Source organism: Oryzias melastigma, unplaced genomic scaffold (genome assembly GCF_002922805.2).
Source record: "Oryzias melastigma strain HK-1 unplaced genomic scaffold, ASM292280v2 sc00331, whole genome shotgun sequence".
In the NCBI taxonomy this organism is placed as follows: Eukaryota; Metazoa; Chordata; class Actinopteri; order Beloniformes; family Adrianichthyidae; genus Oryzias; species Oryzias melastigma.
The window spans coordinates 54,499-63,237 of record NW_023416933.1 but is presented as its reverse complement, the minus strand read 5'-3'; the positions used below and the strand labels follow the sequence as shown (position 1 = coordinate 63,237).

Sequence of the window (8,739 nt, the reverse complement as noted above, 5' to 3'; positions counted from 1 at the left end):
CCTTTAAAGGATAGGATTTCAATTTTCTTTTCCTTTTGAAGATTTTTGATGAACTCCTCACAATAAACAAAATGTGTCTTCTATTCATTGGAGGTAGACGGTGTTCACGGCTATATAGAAATATATTAGAAATGTTTTTGTAATTTTTTTTATGAGAGTTTGTATTATAGTTGGCTGGGTGTAGGACTGTCTCACAGAACACCTGGGTTTGTTTTTCAGGGCGTGCAATGAGCTAGAAAATCCAGTATGGATATTTGGGCAAGACCGTTCACACTGCTGTCTAACTGAGTCTTCTGTCATGGTTCGCCCAGGGTTGGGACTGATTTGTTCTCTTTTCTTTCTTTGTCCCCCCTTCCTTCCACTCTTCTCTATCTCTTTTCTTTCTCTTGGCAGGTCTTCCTGGTGCATGCTGTTTGGCAGTGGCTCTGGCTGCTTCAAGCAGGTGTCGGCACTCACCTCATCCACTCAGCTGTTCAGTCCCAGCATGTAAGCTCTGCAGCTCCCAGTATTCATCGCCAGATTGTTGCCTTCCTTGGGTATAGTACCTGGAACTACTAAAAGTTTCGTTCATGCTTGGCTCAAAATTTTTCGTCACCTTCAAGTTCACAGCTCCTGATCTGTTTCTTATCTTCAGAATTCATTCACCTTAAGTGCTGACCGTCTCCAGACCTCACGCTTCGTCCTTCTTCTCTACAACAACTCAAGCCACAACACCTCCACATCATCTACATCCGGAAAAACTAAAGAACGCCACTCACCATCTTCAGCTACATTTAGAAACCTACTGCAAAGACTCCTGTGCTGCCTCTCTCCACTCCTTGATATCGCTCTCTCCACCATCTCAACCTGCACACTGACTCCGGATCCACCTGCCGTCCTAGTTCTTCTCCAGTCTACTGCTCCTTCATCTATAAATCTTTTACCTTTACCAGTTTTGTGTTTGTGATCTTCAGGGTTCTGCCACTTGGGTCCTTCTCGGCTCATGGAAATCATGACATCTTCCTGTGCCTTAAAAATACAGGGTTGAGTCAGAAAGGGCATCCGGCTTAAAAACTCTTTGTCAAACCACCTGTCCAAATCAGTGAAAGCTGACTCGCTGTGGCATCCCCTAATGGGATGTGCTGAAAGGTGAAACAACAAAAACACGAGTTGGCATTATGGTTGGTGATGGCACATATATTAAGGAAAGAATTTCGAATTGGCAGTTAACGTCATTGCTGACCACTGCTTTAGACAGTAAATCTTTGATTGTGATGATGTTTTAAAGATGTTAAAATGTTAATGATGTTATAGATTTAATACGACTGTTAGAGTTCAAGTCTGAGCTTATGATAAAGCCAAGAATTCTAAGCTTATTTGCAGTGACTGAAGATAATTTTCAACACTTTCTCTGAGATTCTGTCGACCAAAGATGATTATCTCAGTCTGTCTGTGTTCATCTAAAGAAAGTTGTTCTGCTTTCACTCACTGTTCTGTTGGAGACGGAAACAGATTCCGTCCACTGCTCCTTAATCACCTGCTGAAACTGAAATGTAGATCTCAGAGTCATCAGCATAGTTTTGGAAAGGTGTATTACTGCTGTTTGTTTGTGTGCACGTTGTTATTGAACTATAGCACCCTCTAGTGGTTGTTAAGGATACTAAGTTTTCCAAAGATTTTTGTACAGAGTTTTGTTGTTTCCTGTCACTGTGGGCCGCAGAGCACAGTAGTACACAGCAGAGTCTGACACATGAAGATTCTGGATCTTCAGAGGAACTGATTTGTCTTTGACTTCAGCATTAAATCTGTCTTTCTTGAACTCTGGAGCATTATCTTTGGTTCCAAATATGTCACGTTTCAACATGTACTTTGGGTAAATGTTCACTTCGTGTTTGTACCAGAACAAATATGGGTTTGAAGAACTGGTCTCAAAGGTACAGCTGAGTGTGACAGAGTCTCCTTCAGCAGCAATGACTTCTCCTCCTGGTTGGATCACTTTGTCTTCTCCTTTACACTCTGAGGAAGAACAGAACATGCAGAGGAAGAGATGAATCAATAAAGATGATTGATTGAAGGACAACAATCAGCAGCTTGAACAGCTCTTCATGTACAGCTCAGTAATGTGTTGAAGTGTTTGAAGAGGAAACATGTTGATCTTTGTGTCTTACCAAAGAAAAGAGCAGCAAGAAGAATCCACAGCCAATGTTCCATCTGTACAACAAGGTTTCAATCAACAGGAGAAACTAGCTGATGTTCAACATTCACTCTGACAATTGTTCTCTTCACAGCACCACTTCTTATTGACTGAATGTTGAACACAGAGCAGGAGGAGAGCCCCGCCCACTTCACTATGTCGCCATCTGGTGGAAGATAGAAGCTGAATTTAGTGGTGGGTAAAATTCCAGAATGAATTGTTCTACTGTGGCTATTTCTTCCCTCACTTGCAGCTCCTTCAGCACACTAAAGTCAGGTGGTTGTACAGAAGGGAGGAAATGAAATAATTTACTGCTTTATGAAATAAGAATGTGAAGTGTGCTTTACATCACTGCATCCACACTTTGCAATACTTGATGATGGATGTTTGGATGCAGAAAAACTAAGGTAACAATTTGCTGCTGCTGGTGGTGATGTGGGAGCTTTGCTACCACAACAACACCCACAGGAGTCTCACGCCATAAGACTGCCAAACCCATTATCTTGTTTTTTGTTTTTTTTATTCCACTATGTTCTTGGTACAAACAAAAGTCTGTATAAAGCTGTTCCAATGGTTGAATTTCTCAGATTTTTTTTTTTCTCTTTTTTTAACTTCATGATGCAGCAAATGTGGTACTATGTAATTGAAACATGCATTTAAAATAGTTGTTCTCCATTACATTTTGTGCTAGATTCTGAAACAATGTGCAAAATTACTGTTATGTCAATCTAAATTGCCAAGTAGTTTTTAATCATTTCTCAGTTTTGCTAGCAGGATGTGCTCTGTGGTTTATGCATCAGTGACTTGACACCAGCAGAAGAGGCTTTGTCAATATGTGATGAGCGAGTCTGCAGAGTTGGTGACCAAGTTACCTATGATTGTATTCTTGTCTGCTTTGCTGGTAAACTGGTTGACCTCAAAGAAAAGGTGATTAAGTGCTTTAGAAAGTAATATAAGTTAAGCTAATATTTAGTTTAACCAGTTGTCAGTTGGTATAACTCAGAAACCTTTTATACAAATTTTGCACAAGCATGAGTTTATGGAGAAGACATGCTAACAAAGTAAACGTGTTGAGAACCTGAGATCCTTAGATCCACAGTTAAGCTAAATGGTTCGTACTTGTGTGGAGTTACTCCAGTGCTGACTCGGTCACTGAGCTTGGACAGGAGTCAGCATTCTTCACACATGGTATGCAGGTCAAAGCTTTAGTATACTGTGTATCTCATGAGAAAATGTGAAATGTTTATGGTCATTTCATTTTTGTATAATAAGTACAAAGATGGTAAAAGACAGTTTGAAAAAGATTTTCTTAAGTAGATACAGTTCACACATGAAATTCATAAGAGTGAAGAAAATTATTAAAATCTGTTCTAAAACAGTAAAAATCAACATAGCACTTAGTATTTCAAACTTATTTTTCTGGATACATACTCCACTAAAAGTCTGCATACTGCAGCAGTTCAAGCAGGAGGCTAACAAAAACATTCCAGCCGTATATCCAGCGGGATATTTGTAGACTTCCAGGATCAATAAGTCTTTTAATAAACTTTCAAAACTGACAACAAGTGTCTATTGGTTTGTTTTAACACAAACAACAACCCTCAAAGACATTTCAACAGAAAAAGATCAGGTTTTTGTTTCTTTTTAAGGTGAAGCTCACTGTGCTGCCGACAGAGACGGCTGCACAGCAGCTGCTAACTGTGCTAAATGCTAGCTCCATAATTTAACCCTTTGAGACCCGAATTCTTCTTTGCCTTTTTATTAATCTGACATCTGCCTCAGTTAAGAAAATTTAAAACTGTGGAACTAAATCATAAAACGCAATGTCTTAAGAAGTTAAAAAATAATGTCATAATTAAAAAAAAAAAACTAACAAATGGTTTTAATGATACCAGCTAGTAATGAATACGTATCATCTAGTTAAAAAACTAAGATTTTTGAAGATATTTACGGAAGCTAAAATTGGCCATAAAAAGAGATCCACTATCTTGTTATAACAAGAAAAAAAGGTTTGTTTTCTCATAATAACGAGATAATCAAGAACCTTTCTCTCCTTCCTGCACAGAGACACAAAGACTTTACCTGATTTAAGTCTTTATTTTGTGGCTACCACCAAAAACAATAGAAGAAAACACTCCCCACGAGTTGTTTTTTTTTGGTCTATTTTTTATTTATTAGTGAACCTACACTCCTTAAACATCTTATTTCCGTTTAATTCTTTGTTTTTGATAATCTTGTTATCACAAATTCACAAACTTTGTTTTCCATTAGGACGAATTATTACCTTGTTTCCTCCTGTGAAAATTGGGACTTGGTATTGACAGGTGCTCAGAATCAAATAACTCAAAATCCGATCGTCTAAAAAAAGAAACCTGATTGGGACATTTAAAGTGTCATGTAGATGCTTATTGGTTAATGTGGATCATGTGATCATGTGAATCCTCCCACAGTGTTTCATTAGCAGCTGTAACCACAGAGATCTGATAAAACAGGGATAAACAGAATCCATCTGATATGAAGCTGTGCTTTGAAAACCACTTCCCTCCTCTTTGAAGAGTAGTCCATATCTGTCTTCAGGTTTTTGTACAGCCTCTTCTACACTTTGGATCACTGTGGTATCTCTAGTGCACAGTAGTAGAGAGCTGTGTCTGCCAGAGTTAACTTTGTGATGATCAGTTCAGTTGATGTGTATGTTGTTCTGGATTCATATCGTTTATCTGGAATATATTCACCTCTGTAACGTTTTCCTCTTTTCCAGAGAATAAACTGAGGAGCCTGAAGGTCAGAATCGTGTTTGTACCAGTAAAGTCTAGGACCGTTGTCATCTGTCTGAAAGTTACATTTCATTGTAAGAGATTTTCCTTCAGTTCCTGTAAGTTGATCCTGATCAGGAGAGATTGTGTCTCCAGCTGTGAGTCCTGGAAAAAGTGGAGAAAATGAAGCCATTAGATGAATGAGATGATGAGTTCATGCAGCAGCTTCAAGCAAACTTGAATCTCTGTTCTTAAACTCACCTAGAATGTGAGATAGAAACAAAAAGAGGTAAAGCAACATGTCTTTGGAGTTCTTGAAGACACACAGACAGAAGATGAACTCTGTTCTTCCACTGCAGCACAATGAGGAAAAGTTCAAGTGGGAGGGATCAATGAGGTCCTTTTTTAAAAGATCAGCTAAGCCAATCAAAGAGAAGATGTTTTTTTCCAAATCCATATGCAATGGTTCTTTGTTTTCCATCAGTCCACTGACTCAACAATCAGTGCTTTTAAAGTGTGTGACACCCTCTAGTGGATGCTGAGCTGTATTGTGTTCTCTGTGTGGCACTGTGTGATTAAAACAGACATTTAAAATAGTTGCCCCCCCATTTATTTTATTTTAAGTCATAAACGATTGGTAAAACTAGTCTCATACATATCTGAACACATTCTGTGTGTTAAAAAAAGGTCTTTTCGTTAGTACTTAGTTTCACCAGCAGAGGGCGCTTGGCACTTTGGCCATCAGTAGTTGACACCGGATGGAGGAGCTCAGTCACTACGTGATGAGCGAGTCAGCAGAACGTGACCAAGCGCGCTGCAATTATTGATTGTTTTATTGTTTATTTTCCAGGTAAGCTGGTTGAAACCAACACACAAATGATATGTGACGGCTATAATGTGTTTTAAGTTATTTTCAGAGTAGAATAAGTTGAGGAAAATGCGCTGTTTAACTTATTAGGAGTCAGACACCAAGTTGTGTTACTAAGATGGCGGACGTGGATCGGTGGCGACCGCAGTAACACATCTGATGAATGTTTGAATGCAGTGTAAGCTAACTGGTCAAATGATAAGCTATGTTATGAGAGATAAAATGTGAAACGTTTGTTATTTCATTAGTGTGAAAACAGAACAAAAATTGTTAAAGAAAGTAGTTTAAAATATGTTTCTCAAGCTGAGACAGTTCATACTAGAAATTCATAAGAGGTAAAGATAATTATTAAAATGATCTGGAACAGTAAAATACAGAATAGTAAGGTTACTGAAGTTCATGTGTTTGCTAATGGAGTGTAAAATGCATTTTATGATTTGTTAATTTACAGAGGTTATGTCAAATGTAAAACTATGTAATTGTGAAAGCAGTTGACTCTAGAAGGAGGAGCTCAGTCACTACGTGATGAGCGAGTCAGCAAAACGTGACCAAGCGCGCAGCAGTTATTGATTGCTTTATTGTTTATTTTCCAGTGTTGGAAACATTAAATATGTTTCACCAAGAGTGAGTTGGCCCATCATTCTTAGCCGTGTAACATATTTCTGCAGGTTTTTGAACAGAGTTTTGTTGTTTCCTGTCACTGTGGGCCTCACAGCACAGTAGTACACAGCAGAGTCTGTCACTGCAGCAGAGGAGATCTGTAGATGAAACTCCTGGTTGGGTTTGTCATGTTTCACTGAATATTTCTCTGTTTTTGTAGAAAAGTCAGAGAGGACGGACTGAGGAGATGAACTGGACTTCTGTTGGTACCACTGAACATTATACACAGAACCAGAATATTTGCAGGAGAGAGTGACAGTTTCTCCTTCCAAATCCATCACTTCATCTTTCAATGGTTTCAGTAAATCCTCAGAGGATCCTGGAAACAACAAAGATAGATTTCATCAGGACATTTGGATTCTAATCTTGAATCTGACTTTGATCATCTCAAAGTAAATCAGTTCAAACATCTCCAGATGTTTCTCCTGTCCGTCATCTCCTTTTCCATCTGTATCTTTTGATGACTCACCAGTTTGAAAGGAGACCATCATCATCCAGATGAGAAGCAGCAACATTCTTTTCTGTGGTACTGAATGAAGAACAGAGAGAACACAGCAGCTCTTCAGCTCCAACATGAAGCTTCATGTTCTGCTGTGAAGCTCCTCCTCCTGCTGTGGTTTGTTTCTGTGGAGCAAAGCCAGGAAGAAACGTTTCTCTGAGTTCTTCAGTTTGCAGAGAACAAAGTCAAGACTTTTTCAAACACTTAAAAGTTCAGTAAAGTTGATGTGTGAAACATCTGTCACTTTTCAAAGGTAAAATAAATAATTGTCCACTGATCTGTGCTGAAAATGCTGTTTCCGTGTATCAAAAAGTTGTAATTATTTTCTTCTGAGAACTGCTGCATTTTGCATATTTCATGTTCAAGGGGACATCACCAAATTCTCATCTTATATTGAAAAATCCCTTGTATATTAGGTTGACTGCCTGTTTTAAACTCACTCTGCTTATGCTAGAAACGTAATGTTTTATTAAAAATGTTAGAATAGAAAAGAAAATACTTTATTAATCCCTTTGGAAATTCTCAGGGAAATTCAGGTACCAGCGTCCGTACAGCACCAGAAATGGAGTAAAATAACGTAATAAAGTAAAATAGAATAACAAAACAAAAGTAAAATAGACTGAATATAGCTAAATCTGAAAAATAGAAAAAGAATAAATAATACAAAATAATCAACATCGCACAATGCCCTGAATGATTTGACATATTTCACATATTGCACTGTTGCAATATTACATTGTTGAAGTTTTGAATGCATCCTCATTTTGATTTAATATCAAATGTATTTCAGATTTGTCTGCCGTCATTTAATGTTGGGATCTGACATTAAACCGCATAGAGATGACAGAAGGTGACACAGACAGTAGTTCTGCAGCTATGAAGGAGGTGAATGGGATTTTACATTGTTTTTTCTTCAACCATTACTAATTAATTTCAATAAAAATCAATGGTTTTATGTTTGGCTCTGACAGACAGCTGAAGTTGGGGATGTAATATCTCCAGTGGCGGGCCGTGCATTTCACACCTAGGCCTTCAGTAGTACTCCATCTGAATCAATCCAACCCTCATTAACTATTTTATGGCAATAAAACTTCTAGTGCAGGTACAGCTGCCACACACACACCAAAAGCATAAAAAATAACCTGATAAAACTTCAATATTATGTAGGGAGATAGCAAAATTTTACTCACCAAAAATCCAGATTATTTAAACACAAAATCCATCCTTTCTTTCCTCAAGATTTCAATCACTCTGTCGTGCAGAATCCATGCGTTTCGCAGATGGAAAGTGTTCCGTGGCTGTGATAAGCAGGAAAAGGCTGCATGCGGGAAATGTTCTGGTATTCCTGAAGCCTCTTGTGGTCCAGGAGAGTGACAAACATCAGTTTTTGTGATCGATCACGGTCTGTGTCTGGAAAATAATATTGTCGGTAGTGCGCGCGAGGATTTTGCGCTGCACGCGCCCGTGGTGCGTTCAGGGACCTCGTAGATTTCCTCGTATCAGCTTCACTCCCGCTCAATGGAGTCACGGAACTCCTTTACCCGTGCCAGACAAAACTGTGCCACAACTTTACCCAGACATTCATTTTCCACCAAAAATCAGACGATGGGACGCTTTCCACTGGTAACATCTTCAAACCTGACACGCCGCTCCTCGGCACCTGTGTCTGTCACATAACGCAGAACCAGAGCGAGCTGCGAGCTATCCAATCCAAGCTCATGAAAATGATGACGTTTCCGTGCGCCTGCTAGCTGGCCTTCGTATCGCCTACTCCAAATCTGATTGG

General features: G+C 38.8%; 1 long non-coding RNA gene across 1 annotated transcript; it reads left to right on the top strand.

Moving 5' to 3' along the window:
- Positions 1 to 5,612: 5,612 nt before the first annotated feature.
- On the top strand, positions 5,613 to 7,230 carry LOC112140753. The gene is made up of 2 exons (XR_002918246.1): positions 5,613 to 5,776; positions 6,615 to 7,230. It is a non-coding gene; the product is annotated as an uncharacterized LOC112140753 (long non-coding RNA).
- The last annotated feature ends 1,509 nt before the right edge of the window (positions 7,231 to 8,739 follow it).